Here is a 19,522-nt window from a genome sequence, read left to right on the forward strand (position 1 = left end):
GCAAGCTCGGCGAGGAGGAGGAGGAGGACGAAGAGGAAGAGGAAGAAGAGGAGGAGGAGGACGAAGAGGAAGAGGAAGAAGACAAGGATGAGGAGAAGGAAGAGGCGGAGGAGGACGAGGACCAGGAGGACAAGGACTGCCTGCAGGCCACCACCTACAGATGTCCCGGCATTCCCACAGACAGCTCCTGCGCCGGAATGATCCGGCGATCATTCGCTATCTGGGCCCAGAGGGCCGGAGCGCCAGCAATCAAAGCAGGCCTAAAGGGGCGGGAGGGATCTTCTACGCGGAGCCTCCTCACTGTCAGAGAAATGAAAATAAATCCGCGGCTTGAGAAGAGGGCCTCTTGGAGGCGGCTGCAGTTCCGGGAACGTTCCTGGGGAGGGCGCTGTGGCGGCCAACGTGGGCCCAAAGGGATGGGCTCTTTGCCCGGATGCCAGATGTGGCCGAGAGCTCGGGATGGCCCCCATGGCTGGTGGCTGACGGGTGCACAAACGCGTGCTGGCGCGCTCGCTCCGGTACCTGCTCCACACGGAAGGGGCTGGCCAGAGTTCGGAGCTTGGCTGGGCACAGAATCGGAGCCGTGCCTGCTCAGATCGCCACAAAGACCTCCCGGGACAGAGGCAGGAGGAGAGCTCGGGACAGAGGCAGGAGGAGAGCTGGGGTGCCCCTGGGCTGCCTACAGGCTCCGCCCCTTTTCGCCCCTCCCATCAGTGACTGTCCGGCCTTCTCCTGGGCTGCATCTGGAACCCCAGGATGAGGAGCCTCCCGCAAAGAGGCCCCGCCCAGGGGACCCTCTCCGGCAGGAGCCACAAGGGCACAGGCGGCCCGTCGGTCCCTCCAAGCTCGCAGTCTTCGCCCCACCGATGGAGCAGGAGAGGCAGGAGAGGACGTTTTCGTTGACTTGTGAGGAATGGGGCTGATCCCGCCTGGCCCCAGGAAGTTGGCACCGGCCTCTGCCGTCATCCCCTGCGGGGAGTCCCAGGAGGCCCCCTCGGTGTCCAGCCCAGGGAATGAGCGCTCGGGCTTGGCCTGGAAGCCGCCCATCCCTGTCTCTGCTGCTGGAGAGCTCTCTGGGGATGCACAGCCGGAGGGGACGACAGCCCAGGGGCGGGCGGCTGGCCATGGGGGGGGGGGGGAGGGGGGCAGCTACTTCGCACCCGTGAGGGATTCGGATTCAGCACGGACAGGCTTCTCAGCCCCATTCAGAGCGGCCTGGACGGATCTGTGGGGTGGCAAAGCCGGCAGGGACGAGGGAGAAGCTGTGAAGCTGGGCCTGCTTCAACGGGGACCTCACAGCACCAGCCCCGTCCTCCTGGAACCCCTGCCTGCGGCCAGCCCGGCTCCCAGAGCCCACAGGAGGCCGCCTGAAGGCCAAGCTCGGCTCAGAGCGCAGAGCCCAAAGGAGAGGCGCCTGGAATGGCCGGGCCGGGAGGCCGAGGACGAGGGGGCGCCATTCCCGCTCCGCCCGGCCTACCTCACGGTCCTTCTCCCCATCCAGAGGGCGGACAACGGCCAGGACCGCTTCATCGGAGCCCCGACTCGAGGCCCAGCCGCGATCCGCCCTGCCAGGGAGCCCCCAGAGGCAAGAAGTGGCCCCGGCGGGCACCCATAACCGGCCGTCCCCACCCGTCAGGCCCTCCCCTGCCGGCGGCCCAGCCCGGCAGGCTCCGAAAGGCTGCCCTTAATTACGGTCCTCCTCTGCCAGCCGCCACGGCTCAGGCTCCCACTAGCTAAGTACCAGCCCCGAAGCGAGTAATTAAAGCCAGCCGGCGGGCGGGTGGCCCGGAGGGGGGAGGGGAGCAGCGGCCCCTCCCAGAGGGAAAGTCAAAGATAAGCAAACAAAGGCCGAAGCCCCGGGGCAGCCCTGGGGGGGCGCCTCCCAGCTAGTCCTGGAGGGATTCCTCCGCAGGGTGCCCCCTTCCGGGATCAGAACTCGGCCTCTCCCTCCCAGCCCTGAGGCTGACACCTCTGAGGCCCCTCCATCTAGCACTTCAGGAGGGATGAAGGGGCTCCGGCCCAGCCTCGGGGTTCGGCTCCCCAAGGGCAGCACTGGGGGAGGGCCTCCAGACACCCCAATCCACAGAACTAATTAGGGAAGACCCCCAGAGCTCTCCCATGGGGCAGAGGGAGGCGCGGGCAGCCGCCTGGGGGGGGGGGGGGCTTCTAGCACTCCCAATTTTTCAGAGACCCATCAAGGCTTAAGTGGCGGCTCCAAATGAGAAAACTGGTACAGAGTTGGACGGATTGGAACCCAGAGCCACTGACTGGTCCACATCCAGGCTGGCCCTGGAAAGAGCACACGCCCTCCCCGCCCCCACTGGGGCGCCCTCCCCCGAGTTCACACCTCTCGCCCTCAGTTCCCACTACTGTAAGATAAAAGGAGTCGGCATGACAAGGAGAGGCCTCTTGGCTCGGACTTTGGGCAGAGCCACAAGGGAGCCTGGACGCCCGCAAACCCAGTCGGGTAATTTGACGGCCGAGGAAACTGAGGCAAGAGCTCTAAAGAGATTTGGGGAGGGATATGCAAAGGAGCGCGTCTGGGGGGGGGAGCTTCCAAAGAGCCCCCTTTGGCCGGTCTGCAGCGAGGCCCCCCCCACCCCCCACCTCGTGCAGCAAAGCAGACAGAGCAGGCTCGACCAGGACCCTGCCCTGGGCTGCCAGGAGCCTGCCGGCCCCCTCCGGGCCCTCCTCCCCCCCTCTTCCCGGGAGTCACCTCTTTGGGGGGGGCCAGAAACCAGAAGGCGGCACCGGCCAAGGCAGACAAGCCGCCTAGTCCTCTGGGGCTCGGCGTGTCCAAGGAATGAAGGGAGCCTGGCAGAGCTGGCTGGGCGAAGGCCCAGCCCAAGTCCGCCCTCAGGACCTTCTCCCAGAAGGGTTGGGGGGGGGGGGCACCGCTAAAATGGGCGGGGGGAGGGGGGCCGGAAAGCCAGGAAGCCGCTTCTGTTTCTCCCGATTGGAAGCTCTTATTTCCATCCGCGGAACAGCCACCATTCCTGGGAGACTGCCGAGCCTGGCACCTCTGCAGTCCAAGGAGTAGCCCAAGATTCCCTCTACCTGTCCCAGCCCAGCTCTCTGCGCCGGTGTCTTCTGTCTGACTCTGTGTCTGTGTCTGTGTCTGTGTCTCTGTGTCTGTCTGTCTCTGTGACTGTCTCTGTGTGTCTGTCTGTGTCTCTGTCTGTCTGTGTCTCTCTGCCTCTCTCTCTCTTTCTCTGTCTCTGTGTCTCTCTCCCTCTCTTTCTCTGTCTCTCTCTCTGCCTCCCTCTCAGCCTGCACCTGTTACCCAGAAGCCTCCACGCCTGGGGCAGTCCAGTGAGGCACCAGCTCACAGGTGGGGGCTCCAGTGGCCAAAGGCAGGGCGCTGCCCCTTGGGGGGGGAATACCCCTGGCTGGGCTCTGCCTAGCTCCAAAGGCTATCTGGAAGGCGGAGGGGGAGGGGGAGGGGGAGGGGTGGCCTCCAGTCAATGTCCAGCAGTCAGCGGAGCCAGAGGCTGCTGCCATCCATGCCAGTGCCGGGCAGGGCATGTCTGGGGACGGAGGCGGGCAGGGCTTTAGCACGAGTAAGAGAAGGGCCCGCGGGGTCAGGGGGCAGGAATGACAAGTGACCTTCTCCTCCGTGTCGGAGGGCAGGGGGGGCCCTTTTACGCCCCCCCTCCCCGCTCCGCCCGCATCTCTTAGATCGTCATCCCGGCGATGCCGCGGGCATGGAAGGGAGGGATGGCTCGGGGCGTCCCAGGAGCTTCCCCAGTACAGGGAGAGCAGGGACGGCCCGCCATCCCCCCAGGCCTCGCTCCTCCGGTGCCCAGCACACCGGGAGGGTTTCCTGGGCAGACTCTCTTGGAAGAACCGGTTCAAAGGGCCCGGGAGGGGCGGTCCCCGGAGGGGGCGCCCCGCCCCGCCACACGCGCCCACCATCACTTCTCCAGGCTCCTCAGGTGTCCTGAGGCTGAGGCAGGAGCCGCAGCGCTGGGAGGGGGAGAGGCGCCGCCCCGCCCCCGGAGGGAGGGTCACTGCCCCCGCCGCCCCAGCAGTCCGGCCCGGGACGGGCCCCTCCCCCACTCTCTCCCCAGCCTTGCCCCGGGCGGAGGGCCCCGAGGAGGGTGAGTGCCCGGCCCCTGCTCAGACCCGGCTGCCTGGGGGGGAGGGGGGTTAGCGGGCAAAGAGCGAAGAGAAGGCATCGCGCGCTGCCCCCCCCCCCACGCGCGCGCACACACAGACGTCTACCCGGAGGGGCAGCCTCCACTCCTTTGCCAGCCTGGCCGGGCTTGGGCAGCCCCTGCGGGCTGGTAGCCCCCGAGCCGTGGGCACTGGGAGATCGGCAGCCCGGCCGAAGCGGAGGGGGTGGGGAGCCCTAGGTCTGGCTCCCGGCGTCACCCCCCTCCGGTCCCCGCAGTGTCGGCCCCCCCTCCCCCCGGGGCTGCGGCACTGCCTCGGTGGCCCCGGCTCTCCGCTCCCTCCCCCCAACCGCGCCCCTGGACAAGGACGGGGACAGGGACACACAGTCCCCCACGGCCCGCGCCCCTCACTCCCCCCCGCCGCAGCCCGCGCCCTGGAAACTTTGCTGACCTGCGCCCGCGGCTCGGGCTCCGCTCCCGCTCCGGGTCCGCCCCGCTCCGCTCTCCTCCGGCCCCGAAGTTGCGGGGCGGGCGCTGAGGCTGTGTCGGGGGCGCGGGGGTGCCGCTCGGGCTGCCGGGACACTGGCAGCCTCGGCCTCGGACCCGGGTGACTGGGAGTGCGCGCGATGGGCGCCTTCGTCCCTCAAACCCGCGGGCTCCCGGCACCCCCCGCCGCGTCCCCGTCCCCGCCGCTGCTGCTGCTGCCGCCGCCTCCGCCACCGTTGCCGCTGCTCTCACTTCCTCTTCCTCCTGCTGGCCACAGGCTCGCGGTGCAGCTGCCCCGAGCGCCTCTGCGCAGCCTCTCGGACCCGGGCCGGCCCGAGAGGCCGGCGCTCCCGAGGGGCCAGGGGGGCCGCCCCCGGGCTGCTCGTTTGTGTCCGCCCTGGAGCCCAGCCCCTAGGCCTTGGGGGGATGGGGGGGCTCGACAGGTGCAACTGAGGATCCAGCAGCATCCGGGGCCCTGGGGATCATTCCTGCCCTGCCCGGGGAGGAAGGCAGCTTTGGAACCCAGCTCCGGGAGCTCAGAGCTGGGAGGGGCCGAGAGGCCACCCCGCCTGAGCCCCTCCTCTTCCTGGGGACCCCCCGGGCTGACACCGGACCACCAGCCCCTGCAGGCCCCCATCTCCTTCACACTCCTAGACTGGCTTTCACAGGTAATAGGTGGCACCTCCCTACCTACAGGCTCATCGTGCTGACACTTCCTAGCTGGGTGACCCTGGACAAGTCACTTCACCCTGATGGCCTCAGTTTCCCCATCTGTAAAATGAGCTGGAGGAGGAAATGGCCCACCCTCCAGTCTCTCTCAGGGCTCAGCCTCAGGGCTGAACAGGGCCCACAAGGCTCCTTTAGGCACCGCTAAGCCTGGGGGTTCAAAAAGAGGCAAAAGCCAATTCCCCCCTGGAGGACTCCAGCTGCTGGGTCCTGGCAGGCAGCCTCAAGGGGAGGGAGGCAGCCAGGGTGCTGCCTGGGGACAGCAGCAATAGGGCCCTTTGGAACGTGGGGAGGGGCTGATGGGTTCAAGCCTCGTCTGGACGTAGCCCCATTTGGGAGATGAGGAAACCGAGGCTCAGAGGCCCCAGTCAAGCCTGGGACTCTCTGGGCTAGCAGACCCCCCCCAGTCCCCCAGCCCTGATTCACATAAATGGAGCTTTCCCTGGCAGTGAGCCAGCCTGGGAGGGGAGAAGCCACCGAAAGAACCCCCTCCCCGGGGGGCTGCCCAGGGCCGGGCCTCAAACTTGGGCCCTTCCCATGAACACCCTGGAAGCTGGCGGGGACACCCGGGCAGCCCACCTGGCTCAGTGCTCGGGAAGCACCTTCTGACTGGGCTGGTTCGGGGTCCCTTGTGGGGGGATGTCGTGCGGGGAACAGAGGGGGCCCCACAGACTGGGGAAGCCCCTCAGCCCAGGCCACACGGGGCTCCCTGAGCCATGACGGAGAGGGGAGCCGCCTTCGGGCACCCCGCTTTGGAGTCCAAGGGAGGGGCGGCCACGGCCTCTCGGTCCCCACCGGGCACTAAAGGAGAACCAGGCAGGCTCTGGAGCCTCAGCAAGGCAGATGAGGTCACATTTGAACCCAGAACCTTCAGATCACGGAGCCAGCAAACTGCCAAGGAAAGGAGGCACATTGGATCCCCGGCCAGGCCGGGCATGATGGGGGGGTGGGGGAGGGGATAATCTAATGAGATTCTTTCCTGATGGAGGGAGGGAAGCCCAATGGTCCCTGCAGCTGGGATAATCTAATCAGATTCTTTCCTGATGGAGGGAGGGAAGCCCAATGGTTCCTGCAGCTGGGATAATCTAATCAGATTCTTTCCTGATGGAGGGAGGGAAGCCCAATGGTCCCTGCAGCTGGGATAATCTAATCAGATTCTTTCCTGATGGAGGGAGGGAAGCCCAAAGTCGCCTAACAATAACAGTTTACAACAAAAGCTAGTCAAGGACTTGCCCAAAGTCTCACAGATCAGAGGAAAATGCCTTTAAATTGAGGAGGGGGAGAGGAGAAGGAAGGAAAAAGTGGCTCCCACCTCTGCCTGACCCGATACCCCCAGGAGTGTCCCTGGAAAGGGGGGAGAACGGTGCTAAAAAGGCTCAGGGATGCACAGAACAGACTCCCCAGGGAGAGAGGCAGAAGGGCATCCAGTCCACAACCACATGGGGGACACTGAAGGGTGAACCTGGTGGAGGACATCAGGATAAAGATGGGCAGCGGAAGAGGAATGGGCCACAGACCGCCAAGACGGAAGGAGGACTTGGATGAGCCGCTCAGGAACAGGTTGCTTTAGATACTTGAGAAAGCCCCAAGGAGGGATGGCTGCGCATGCGTATGTGTATGTGGGTGTGTGTAGATCTTCCCAAGACTTCTCCCCCAGAGGATGAGGCTGTTTACATTGAACTTTCACCTCTTCCTACTCAGGTTGCTCAAGTTGACCAGGGAGCAGCTCAGAGCCCACGTGCCCAGTCCGAGGAAGCAGTCCCTGGTGGGCGGAGTCCTGATTCTGCATTTGGCGGCCCATCCCAGCACCTCCCTCTGGGGCGTCCCAGCATCCATCAGAATCGGGGCTGTTCGCCTTCCCTAAATGGTTTTGTTCCGCCCCAGGTTCCTCCCGACTGTCCCTTCTGGTCATTTCTTGCGCGCAGTGATAGCCCCTTAGGCTCTCGTCCTTCCATTTGTCCGGCTGTTTCCGAGGAGCTGAGCACCCCTGGGTCCCCCCTTTTTTTACAACTGGAAGAGATCCTGGATGTCGTTCGGTAGTCCCGGGTCCCTCCCCCCTTTGAGCTCTCTGGTGCCGTTGTGGGCCGGTTCTGGATGGCTTTCCAGAATGGACCGGGCAGTTCACGGCCAGAGATGGCGGTCTGGATGAGCCGGGCTTGGGCTCATGGACACTCGCGGCCGTTTCTCCAGGGGTGCGGATTTTGCTGGGGTTCTCAGGGAGGCTCCTCTGGCCATGCGTTCGCCCCGGAAGAGCGCCTCCCTGGCGCTCCCTGCCGGCTGCTCTCCCAGGGGCGGCACGCAGGGCGCGCTCGGGATGTTGTGAGGCTGGAGCTCGTCGAGCAGCGACTCCAGGAGCGACTATTTTAGATCTTCAACCCAAGCCGTGACTCCAGATGAGGCGAATCGTAAGCCTCCCAAGGAGCCATGACAGCAAGCGCCGCAGGAGGAAAAGAGACTGGGGGTGGGTGGGGGGTGCAGTGGAGGCCTTCCAAGCCCCGCCCCCTCCACACCCAGGACACCTTCTCTCTCACTTCCTGGATCCATTCTGTGCCCTCCAACGAAGGCTTCCCTGGTTGCCGGATCTTCCAAGTCTTTCTGGTTTTCCATTTTGCTCCCTTGAAGGGGCAGCTGAGCCAGGGCTGGAGAGGGGAAGTCCTGGGTTCAAATTCCGCCTCAGATTCTTCCTAGCTCTGTAGCCCTGGGCAAGTCCCACTGCCTAGCCCTAACTGCTCTCCTGCCACTTCTAAAACAGAAGGTGGGGGCTCGCAATGTTCCTCTGCTCAGCTGTGTTCAGTTGTTGGTAGTCGCTGCACTTCCAGGGTTCAGACCCTTCGAGCCCATTCCACGGGGCCCCTGCTCGGCCCTCGGCACCAAACCGGAAAGAGGCAGGAAGTACAGGCCCAGGAGGCTGGAATGGTACCAGGCCGGGTCGTGCCGCAGCCTGGGAACCAGAAATATGGGCCAGCCACCCAGGCTCAGACTGCCGGTGCTGCCCCGCCCGAGGCTCCTCACCAGGCAGCGGGGCTCCTGGCTCCAGTGAAGCTTTCAGTGGGAGCCATCCAGGCAATGTCCGAACGGGCCCTGTCTGGAGTCCCGGAAGGCTCCCAGGCCCTGCAGGGACCACGTCAGGGCCCCCAACCGGCCAGGAGAAGGGCGGAGGGATGCGTCGGCTGTCTGTGCGGCGGGCCGGCTCTTCCCAGAGCCGGAGAAAGGCTGCTCCATCTCACCGGAAAGCTGGCGAGGGAGGCCCCCGTCCACCACAGTGACCTCGGCCTTCAGGGAAAGGAGGCAGCCTCGAGCCTGGGGAGTGGGCGGCCGGCTGGCCTGCGGTCCAGGCTCGCCTCCGGCCCACAGCTCCATGCTGGGAGTTACGTTTGGGGAAGGACACGGAGAAGCCCAAGAATCTCTAACCAAGAGCCACTGGGATACTGAAGAGACCCCACTGGTGCCAGAGGAGCCTAAGCTCCAGGAACTGCGGGTGGCTGGCCGAGGAAGAGATTCCTTAGTGAGGAAAAGGGACGGTCACCCTCTCCGGAGGAAGCCTTCCCACTCCATCCGCTCGTGGGTGAGAGGATGTCCGTGGCAGCTCGGGGGCACAGCGTGGAAAAGCCCGAGTTCAAATCCAGCCTCAGAGCTTACTAGCTGTGACACTTCACCTGTGTCTGTCAATAATAATATTTATGATTAAATATTATTAAGTCATAACAATAAGGGCAGCCTCCTCCCATCGTGGGGGCGAGAATCAAGTGAGAGCACATCCGTGGGGCCCTCTGCAAGCCTTGAGGTGCTAAATAAATGCCGGCGGCTGTTACTCCTGGAGAAGGACTGGTTCAGCCAATGGTTTCCCTTCCCTCGGAGGAAGTGAGCCAGCACTCCCCAGCCCAGCGCACCTTGAGGCCCACCAGCACCCTCTGAATGCTTGTCCTCCTGCTGGTCAAGACCCTTCCTGAAAATTGGCCCCTAGCCCGAACCCGGTCCTTTCCATATACTCTGACTGAGACCAGAGGGGGGACTGCCTGGGCGGTCCAGGACTCCTGACCCTCTTCTTGATTTTGGCCACTCAAACGCCTTTTCTTTTAAACCTTTACCTTCTAGCTTGGCATCAAGTTAAAGACAGGAAATCGGGAAGGGCTAGGAAAATGGGGGCAAGTGACTTACCCAAGGTCACACACCTAGGACCACTCATCATCCCTGCAAGGTGCTTTTTCATGCATAAAACTGTCTGGCCAGATCTCATCTCTCATGTACGCTTGCACGGACTTCTTCAGTGTCAGTCCAGGGGCGGAGCGTACGTTTATGGCCTTCGATGGGCTCTGGCTGGCTAAGACTTTCCCGGATCCTGGCATCTCGTGTGCTCGACGTCTCGCTCAGCTTGGCCTTCATCCAGCCCGTAACCAAGAGGTCCGCAGCCAGGGCTGGAGACCAGCACCCTGAAGATGCATCGTGTGGAAGAGGGCCCAGAGGAGGAGAGCAGCGAAGGGCAGAAGATGCACAGAGCAAGGCTTGAAGCGGAATGGAGCGTCCCCTCCCGAATGGTCCTGCCGGGATGCCGGCGGGGGCTGAGGAGGCCCCAGGCTTCCCGAACAATCCCTCCTCCGTGCATGTGGATGGGACCAATGACGGTCTACGGAAGAGCGAAGCTGGCTGGCGCCTTAGGGCCCAACAGCATGGTGCGATTATAAATAAAGATGCAGAATCTGAACGGAGAGGAGGTCGTTGGCAGCGAGGATTCAGAGGCTGAACGGGTGGGAGAGAAGGAGGCCGGGGGAGACGCAGCTGGCCAACCAGAGGCCCTCGCTCTGGGGAGCGAGGATTCCGCTGAGAAGGGCGGCCAGAGCGGGCCTTAGCCGGGGTTAGTGCAGAGGAAGTTTAGACAGTAGCTAAAGGGGACACATCAGGGCTCAAAGGTCCCTTGGGAGAGCCCTGGGGGGACCCAAGGCCAGGGAGGGAGTCTAGACAGCCTCTTCTCTGGATAGTTTTTAGTCTAAACCTGGGATTTCCTCCACGGACTCCCGGCCATGAAGAAATGCCTCCTTCTGATGCCCGACTTGGAGGCAGCTCGTAATCCGGGCAAGAAGTCAGATGATTGTCTGGAGTACGTGGCAGAGAAGGGCCTGGAGCCTGGAGGTGGCCTGGCTCTCCGCCCATCCAGAAGCCTCGGGGGATGGACATGCTGTCTCCCGGAGGAGGGTGGTCAGGAAGCTTCTCACCCCAAACATCCTCTTCTTCCTCAGGCCAGAGAGCTTGGAAATCCTGGATGCCAGCCCTTCTTTTACAGATGAGGAAACTGAGGCCCCGAGAAGGCCACAGAACCAGGAAGTGAACGGAGATCCTTCAAGCCCCCCTCGGAAGATCCTTCCACCAAATCACCCGCCCCGGCCATGGCTCCACCTGAGAGCCAGAAGTTCAGCGAGGAGAGCCGGAGCTCGCCCTTTGCCTTTCAGCAGTGATTGCTGTTTGGGAAGAAACCTTCTGAGCTCTGTGGCCATCCGGCTTGGCTGTGCTGGAGGCTTTCCAAAGGTCAGACGTGGATTGTGAAGAGCCACGTGTAAAATGGGGGGACGAGTCATCCGGAGGGAGTCAGGGCGGGGGATGGTGTGAGCACTCCCTGGAGTTCCACAGCGACCCTGCCTTTGGCCAGGGGCAGGAGGCTGGCACCACCCCTAGGCAGCCTGTAAGCGGTCACACCAAGGGGCACATTTTATTTCCTTTGGGCCACTGCCTGGATTCCCTCCATTTCTGTGATCTGCCCAATTCCTGTTCCTCTGGGATGCCTATGCGGAAGGACGGATGGACGGACAGACAGAAAGAAAAAATGCTTACTAAGCACTCAGAGGGCCCCTTCCCTGGCTAAGTGGTGGGGATAATGACAGAAAAACAAAGCCGAGAGCTGGGAGACCCAGAAACCCTCACGTGCATTTTTTCTGCTCTTTACTTTGTATCTTAGAAGACACTAAGCATTGGTTCTCAGGCAGTAGACGGATAAGGGTTAGGGGATTGGGGTTCAGTGACTTGTCTAGGGTCTCACAGTCAGGAACTATCTGAGGTCAGATTTGAACCCGGGCCTCCTGACTCAGGTCTGGCTCTCTCTCCATTGAGCTGCCCGGCTGCCCCAATGGCAGGGGTTTAAGAGAGCATGGAACATGCCCCCTCGCTGAGAGGCCCTGGCCCCCGCCCCAGATGATCTCTCTGCCGCCCCTGGAGTCTCACTACTACCTTTCATGCCAGGCTTTCTCCCCAGTTTTGCAAGGTCAAGCTAGACCCTCGGGCCCTTCACGGGACTGCTCCCAGCCTCTGACTGCCCCGGACCCAGCCGTCCTCCCTGGCCTGGCCTCCACTCCATGGGACCCTCAGGGACGTTGGCACTTCCTCCTCCCACTTGGACTGGAGGACAGACACTTGAGGAGAGACTGGAAGAGGAACTTGACCCTGGAGGAGCTCATTTAGGAAACCTCAGACTGCTTTCATTTTAGATGTTTACTGTTGGTGAGTGAAAGGCTGACTTAGTGACTTTGCCTTTCTTGGAGGAACCTCCAAGACAGGCCCATCGTCTTGAGACTTTTTTCCCCTGGCTGGTGCTTAGAAATTCTAACTGATATCAGAAGAAACCAAAGATCTCTCTCCCTCTCTCTGTCTCTTTCTCTCCTTCCCTTCTTCTCCCTCTCCCCCCCTCCCCTTTTCTCTTTTCCTTAATATCTTCCCTCTATTGTAAATAAACTACCATCAATTCCATTTATTTTAGTAAATTCATTTTGGGATTTAGAAATTAAATCCTTGGCGACCACCTATATAAATATTCAAGTCTCAACCACAATTAAAATTTAACAAGAGAGAACAGACAACCGATGGAACAAGCTTCAGGAGGGGGTAGTGGGGAGAGGAAGGAAAGGATGAGCGCTTTGGCGTTGGAGTCAGGAAACTCAGGGACAAGATGGGGGTTGCTGTGTGTGGAGTCTTCTCTGCACAGCAAGAGTCATCTGCTAGGAGAAAAAAAGGGAGAAAGTGGGCCAGGGATTGGCTGCTTGAAAAGAAGGGAGCTGAGAGTGTCAGGTTTGGAGTCAGAGGCCCCAAGTTTGCCCTTCCTGGTTGCAGAACTTTGAAGCAGTCATTCCTGACTCCAGTGGCGCCTTCCTCATCTGCAAAATGGGGGAGTTGTAGAATTTGGCGAGAAGGCCAAGGGATTGGGGCCTGGAGCTGGGGGGGCCCAGGGGACTTTAGCCACGCACGGCTTATCTGCCACTTTAATGGTTTCTTTACTGCCAATGATCTTACTAATTTCTCCTTCCTCAGCATCACAGGTTTCATGCTTGGTGCCTATTTTGAGCAAATTAATTTACTTATTTTCTATTTTGGGGGGTAAATTCAACTAATGAATTTTCTCATCTTCTCTCTCATCAGCAAGAGTGTGAAGGAACGTAAGTGGGCCTGGAGCAGCCGGCCTGCACACTAGCCAGTTGGGCACACTGGCCTCCTATCGCCATTCTCTCTCTCTCTCTCACACTGCGTAGTATTTCTCAGATTTGCTCCTTGAGCCGGGCATTAGCCAAAAAAGGTCTTATTGTAGATCTTCATCTTCGGGATGTTTGGGGCGTTGATGAGTATTTTTATTGCATTAAGAGCTCACTCAGCGGGTAAAGAAGCTGCCTTTAGGTCAGGAAAACCCAGGTCTAGCCCTGCCCCTCCTCCCAGTATGTCCTGGGCTGAGCCACGGGTCCCTCTCTAAGCCTAGAAGCTGCCTTGGTAGGGAGACATCCTCACGGGGTGGGGTGGGGGGCCGCCCACCCACAAAATTGCAGGTGAAGTCAGTGTAGCAGATGGGGCAGTGACACCCCTGCCAGCCCCAGCTTTCCTGGGTTCTCTCTTCCTGGTCAGTTAGCTATTCAGTTGCTCCTTGTGTAAAGTTATCCTCCCCCCCAAGGACCTGCCCCGGTGCTGATGGCTCTGCTAATACAGATGGCCACTTTTGTCCAGAAATTTTTTGTAAACCCTCACCTTCCATCTTAGAATCAATACTGTGTATTGGTTCCAAGGCAGAAGAGTGGTTAGGGCTGGGCAATGGGGGTGAAGTGACTTGCCCAGAGTCACCCTGCTAGGAAGTATCTGAGCCAGATTTGAACCCAGGACCTCCCGTCTCTAGGACTGATCTGTGTCATTTATTAAGAGAAAAGATAAAATAATCCTTTTACGGTAGATGACTGTAAATTTCCTGTTACTCTATTAATACATTCCTTTGAAAAATAATTCACTTTTGTTATAAATATATAATAAATTATGATAAATATGCTTATCCAAGAGAAACAAAACCTCCCATTAGAAAATCCGTGTCTCCTTGCTTTTTTCCTCCCTAACTAACACTCCTCCCTCCTTCCCAGGAAGGCAGGTCATGTATAGGTTGTTCATAAATGATCATATAATCCATATTTCCCTGTTTCTTGTGGTCAAGACACATATTGCTTGTGCTGGAGAAAAAATCATGAGGAAACAGTGGAAAATGGTACATTTCGGTGGGCCTCTGGACCCTGTTCCTCCCGTTTTTCCACATGCGTCCCCTGGACTTGTCCCGGCTCCTGGCCTCGTCACGGCCGGTCGTGGTCCGTCATCACTGGTGCTGTCGCTCTCCCGGTTTGCTCCCTTCACCTCGCGCACTTCACGTCAGCCTCTCCAGGCTTTTCTGATCATCTTGGTGGTCATTTCGGGTTCCGTTAGGAGCCGACAGCCCAGTTTGTTCTGCCACCGGCATCCCTTCCCTCTCGCGGTCTCTGTCGCTGCAGAAAGAGCCGCCATAAGTATCTCAGAACTTCCCGGCCATTGGGGAGGTCAGCCTCCTGCTGGTATCCCGGGTTCATCCCTCCCGGTTAGGTGGGTTCTCCTCCCACGTCCCTGCCACGTTTGCCTGCTGGGTGGGAGCTGCCACCCGCCCTCTTCTCAGTCATGACTCAGCCATTTTTCTGTACTTACACGTAGCTCTGCTGTCTTCGCCCCAGACTGTTCATCTCTTGACCGCTGACCGGCGGGGGAGGGCTGGCGGGCCGCTCTGCGCTCTCTCCCCCGGTCCTGTGGGAGATGTCCGTCGGAGGAACGTCCACAGACACTCGTCTCCCAACTTACTGCTTCCCTTGGACCGTCAGGTCAGTCCTGAAGCATCGAGTGCCAGGAGGCAAGCCAGCGTGACTGCAGTCACGTGACGATCTGCCCGGAAAGCCGGCTCCCTCCCCAGGACCCACGGAGTCCACAGCGGAAAGCGGGTACAGAACGGGAGACCTGGGGGCCACGTCTTGCGCCCTGCTGGGCTCGGTACCCTGAGGGGCCGCCTCATCTGTTCATCTTGCGCTGAGGGTCTGATCCTATTCCTATCACAAATGATCCGAGGAGGGGGCAGCTGGGTGGCTCCATGGATGGAGAGCCAGGCCAGAGACGGGGGTCCTGGGTTCCAATCTGGCCTCAGACACTTCCCAGCTGGCTGACCCTGGGCAAGTCACTCGGCCCCCATGGCCTAGCCCTGACCTCTTCTGCCTTGGAGCCAACACATAGTGGTGAGGGTCTAAGAAGAAAAAATGAAGCAAAGAGTCCACGTCCAGTTGTCCAGGAGCCTCTAACACTTCTTTGGCTTTCTCAATCAGCCACTTCCAGGTTCTAGAAGAGCCCCCCATTGTTGGGCCCGGGCCGGGCCGCCATCTTTGCCCTCACGCAGGGCTGCTCTTGTCTCAGGATCTCTCCTCTGCGTCTGCTTCCTGTGAGAAGGTCCCAGGGGGGGACGGGGCAGCCTAGCCCAAAGCAGAGCCCTTGGGGGGGGGGGGGCTTGGGGGCTCGCTCCGCTCCTTGGGCTGCTCCAGCTTTGTCAGAGGGGAGGGGGAAGGGCGGCGCCTGCTCTTGGCTTCTTGGGTTCTTGCTGGCCTCGGAGGGAGGACGGGTCGGAGAAGAGGCCTGGACATGGCAGCCCGGCTGGGCTTGTGGCGAGGGCACATGCCCGAAGGATGACTGTCGGATGGGGGGTTGGGAGCTGGAGGCATGGGGGGCGGGGCTTCTGGGCCGGCCACAGTTCAGACTGCTCTCCAGCTGGACATGCGACGATGTCGGTGAAGGTTCTCCGCATGCTCATGGGGGGGGGGGGGCGGGCGAGCACCCCGTTGTGGCCGCATCTTCCCTCTCCTTTGGTTTGGTTTGGGCTGTGCTCGAGCCTCCCTCGCTGCTGACTGCCTGCTTCCTCCGCACACCAGTTCACTTTCTCTCCCGTATCCAAGGGCCGATTGCTTGCAGATGTGCCTCCGCGGTCGGCGCGGCTTCTTTCCTCAGGCGCCTCCCCATGCCAGGTCTCAACGGCTGCTCGCACAGCTTCCGCTCTGGATTTTCTAGAGCCACACGGAGCGTGACAAGTCCGAGGCACCCTCCTCATCGTCAGTCTCCCATGGGTGCCCTGAATCCCCCAGGCCAGGCTGGAGGCTGTGGCGCCCTGAGCCGTCCAGCTCCTGCTGAAGGCAGCGTTTCCCCTCAGGAGAGGCTGCTGGGGCCATCTGGCCCAAAGCCTCCATTTCCGCCGATGCCAGCGTGTCTCCCAGATGGGCAGAGGAGAACGGCCGGAGGCCAAAGAAGCGGCCCTCCCTGGGCTTGGGGCGTCCTGGTGCGCCTCTCCCTGGAGGGAGGAAGAGTCGTGGCCGCCACTCGGGCACCAGCTTCCTCCCTCTTGGCCACTCCTCACACTGCACTGGCCCAGACCCTCGCCCATCCCCAACTGCTTCGCCCTCCTCCTCCTCCTCCTCCCTCCCCTTCAGCCCTCTACAGCTCTTGGGCATGAGCCCGCCCTGACCCCTCAGCCCCCCCCCCCCCGCCCCCCCTCTCGTCCTCCTCGGCGCCCCATTTCCAGATTTCCCCTGGTAGTCCACAGCTCTTCCTCCGAGCTTCACACTATTCATTCCACCCCCAGCCAATTCTCCTCCAGCGGTTTTCGCCCATTTCCACTCTCTCCCTGGCAGCTGCGGTCTACAGACAGGCGCCCAGAGGACCCTCCTGCCTCCGTGGCTGGGGACCTCAGCACAGCTACTGACTCCTCTTCAACCCCCCACTTCCTCACCCACTCGCCCCCCTGAGCGTCCCCTGCGTTCCGCCTCACAGATGGAGGCACCCCCGATCTGGCCATCCCAGCATTCAGAGCTCCCCTCGCCTCGCTGTCACCCAGTGGCCTTCCAGGCCTCCCTCCCTCCCTCTGCCCACCCTTCTGTGCCGCTGCTCTCGTCTGTACCCAGCCTGACCTCCACTAGCCTTGCCCTCCGCTTCCCCCATCTTGACCTCCTGGTGAGCCAGCACAGTTCTCTGGCAGCCTCCTCTCTTGAACCCTTGGCTCGGGTTGCCAACATTCACCCCAACAGGTCTGTGCTACCCAGTGAAGGTCGAGAAAGTCAGTCGCACGACTGTTCTGACTGAGTCCGCTCCAGATCCATGAGATGCACCTTCAGCTTGGCCTCCCTCCCCTCCTGATTAACTCCCTCTTCCAGACTCCACCGTGACTCTTCCAAAGCTCTCCAACTTCCCTCTTCCCACTTTTCCAGCTTTGCTTCATCTTGACAGAACACATTGAAGGCCGTTTACTGGGAGCTCCTCCTTCTCCTCCCATTATTCCGGTGCCTTCTGCCCTCTCTTCTCCCTCCCTGTCTCACCTGATGAGGCGGCCTGACTCCTGATCTAGGCCAAGCCCTCTGCCTGCTTAAGTGATCCCCCTCCATCCCGTCTCCTCCAGCGGTTTTCACCCATTTCCACTCTCTTCCTCTCTACCAACCCCTTTCCTCCTGCCCACAAGCATGCCCATGTCTCCCCGGCTTTACAAACTCTCAGTGGACTTCTCCATCCCTCCTGTCACCCCGTGTCTCGCAGGGTCTCCTCGTTCTCTCCTCCCATGCTTTTTAACCCTCTATGATTCTGCTTCCTCCAAAGCTACTCTCTCCAGTGAACCAATGGTCCCTTTGTTGCCAAATCCCGTGACCTTTTCTCAGTCCTCGCTCTCTTCAGCCTTGCTCACTGTGGATCGTTCTCTCCTTCGAGACACTCTCTTTGGGCTTTCAGGACACCATCTTCCCTGCTTCTCCTTCTACCTCCTGATGGCTCCTTCCCCATCAGACATCTTTTTTTAATTTAATTTTTTTTGAAACTTTGATTTGATTAGTTAATTTAGAATATTTTCCCATGGTTCCATGATTCCTGTTCTTTCAGAACTGACGTGCAATTCCACTGGGTTTGACAGTGTCATTGATCCAGACCCATTTCCATATTATTGATATTTGCTCCAATAGCCATCTTACCTCAATGTATCTAAACCGAACTCATTATCTCTTCCTCTAAACCCTCCCACAGCTCTACCCTCCCAATGTCTATGGGCAGCAGCCTGGATTCCTCACGCTCTTGCCCACCATACTCAAGTTCGTGCCAAGGTCTGATGGAGGGACAAGTCATGTGGAAAAGATCGTAGGCTTCAGCAGAGTCTGAGCAGCCAACAATATGGCGGACACAGTATCCAAGTGAATGAGATTCCAGGCCACGTTCATGGGGGAATCTCTACCACACCAGGATGGTGAGAATCCGGCTCTCTTCTGGTCTGTGGTGGTCAGACCACAGCTAAAGAATTAGGTCTAGGACAGGGAGCTCCATTGGAGGAAAGAAAGGAATAACCTGGAACACGTCCCATAAGGGTGACCAGGAATACAAGTATGGCTGATGTTGATTCGGTCATTTCCAGACATTGTTTTATTTGGTTCTCACTATAGCCCTGGGTCCGATGCCCGAGGTCAAGGCAACCAGGTGACATGGAGGATAGAGCTTTAGGCCTAGAGGCAGGAAGACTTAAAGTCAAATCCAGGCTCTGATACTTACTAGCTATGAGATCCTGGGCAAGTTGCTTCACCTCTGCGTGCCTCCATTCCTCATCTGTTAAATGGAGTAATAACAGCAGCTGCTTCTTGCTTAATGAAGTGGTTTGCAGATCCTGAAGTGCTGTAGAAATGCTGTTATGACTACTAAAGAGGAGAGAATGGGGACTCAGAGAGGTTTGCATGTCCCACCTAAGTTCACACAGCTAGTAAGTTTGGGGGTCAGGATTTGAACACAGGTCATCCTGATGCTAAGCTCATCCCTCTTTTCACTTTAAGGTCTAGCTGTCTGTATAGACAGGGAGGCAACAGGACTGGAGCCTATGCCAGAATAGGGTCAATGAAGGAACTGGGAATATTCAGCCTGGAGAAGAGACTTGAGGTGAAGGTGGGGGAAATATCATGTGGTGCCTGTTACTGTTCAGTCCTCTCAGTTGTGTGTGACTCTTGGTGACCCATTGGAGGTTTCCTGGGCAAAGATCCTAGAGCTCTCTGCCATTTCCTTCTACAGCTCTTTTTATGGAGGAGGAAACTGAGGCAGACAGTGATGTGGCCTGCCCCTTGCCACAAAGCGAGTAAGTACCTGAGGCCACTTTTGAACTCAGGTCTTCCTGACTAAGCCCCCACGCCACTGAGCTGTGGTGCGTGGCAACACCTTTTTCTGCATGGCCAAAGAATGCAAAACTAGGAAGAAGAAACTTCTGGACTGATCTAATGAAGTGCTTCCCAACAGCGTGGCTGCCCTCAAGTGGGAATGGGAGGAAGTCCTTTGCAGGACGGAGGACTGTAATGGGAATTCTCTTTTGGACTACGTGGACTTCCCTCTCAGCCCAATTAATGCAATCACGGAGGGCCTCGGCAGCTGGATTGAATTAATCCATCCATAGCAAACTAGGTTTGATGAGTCCTAGGCCCTCCGGAGGCATTGGAGGAGCTTTGGGTCACTGGATTAAAGCAGCAAACAGTCACCCCTGATGAAGCTGGCCAGGCCCACGCCAGTCAGTGGAGAGGGGCTCACACGGGCACGGAAGGATCCCTGAAGGGGTGGACGGAGAGTGAGCTTCTCCTCTCCCTCCTCACTGACCAGATAAAGAATGGCTGAGTGAAAAGCTTGGATGAAGCCGGAGCCACCGAGGAAAAGCAGTGTCACGACTCTCTGCTGGCTCCAACTTCCAGGAAGGGACAGACGGACTTCCAGGAAACTTCTCCTCTGGTCAGCTGTAGTCTCTCGGTGTGCACCCACGTTCCCCAGTTCTGGAGCAACAGCCTTGGCTCTAGTGGCTTCATAAATGCCCTTTCTAAAAGCGAATTCTCTCATGTCATGTCTCCAGCTCACAGCCT

General features: G+C 59.6%; 1 protein-coding gene across 1 annotated transcript in view; it reads right to left on the reverse strand.

The window, feature by feature from the left end:
* The window catches only part of ELMO1 (engulfment and cell motility 1), a 249,632-nt gene extending 244,932 nt beyond the window's left edge, over window positions 1-4,700 (reverse strand). Inside the window, 1 exon segment of the mRNA XM_056804107.1 lies at window positions 4,567-4,700. The gene's annotated coding sequence lies outside the window, so the exon portion shown is untranslated.
* Between the last annotated feature and the right edge of the window lie 14,822 nt (window positions 4,701-19,522).

Source organism: Monodelphis domestica, chromosome 7 (genome assembly GCF_027887165.1).
Source record: "Monodelphis domestica isolate mMonDom1 chromosome 7, mMonDom1.pri, whole genome shotgun sequence".
NCBI lineage: Eukaryota > Metazoa > Chordata > Mammalia > Didelphimorphia > Didelphidae > Monodelphis > Monodelphis domestica.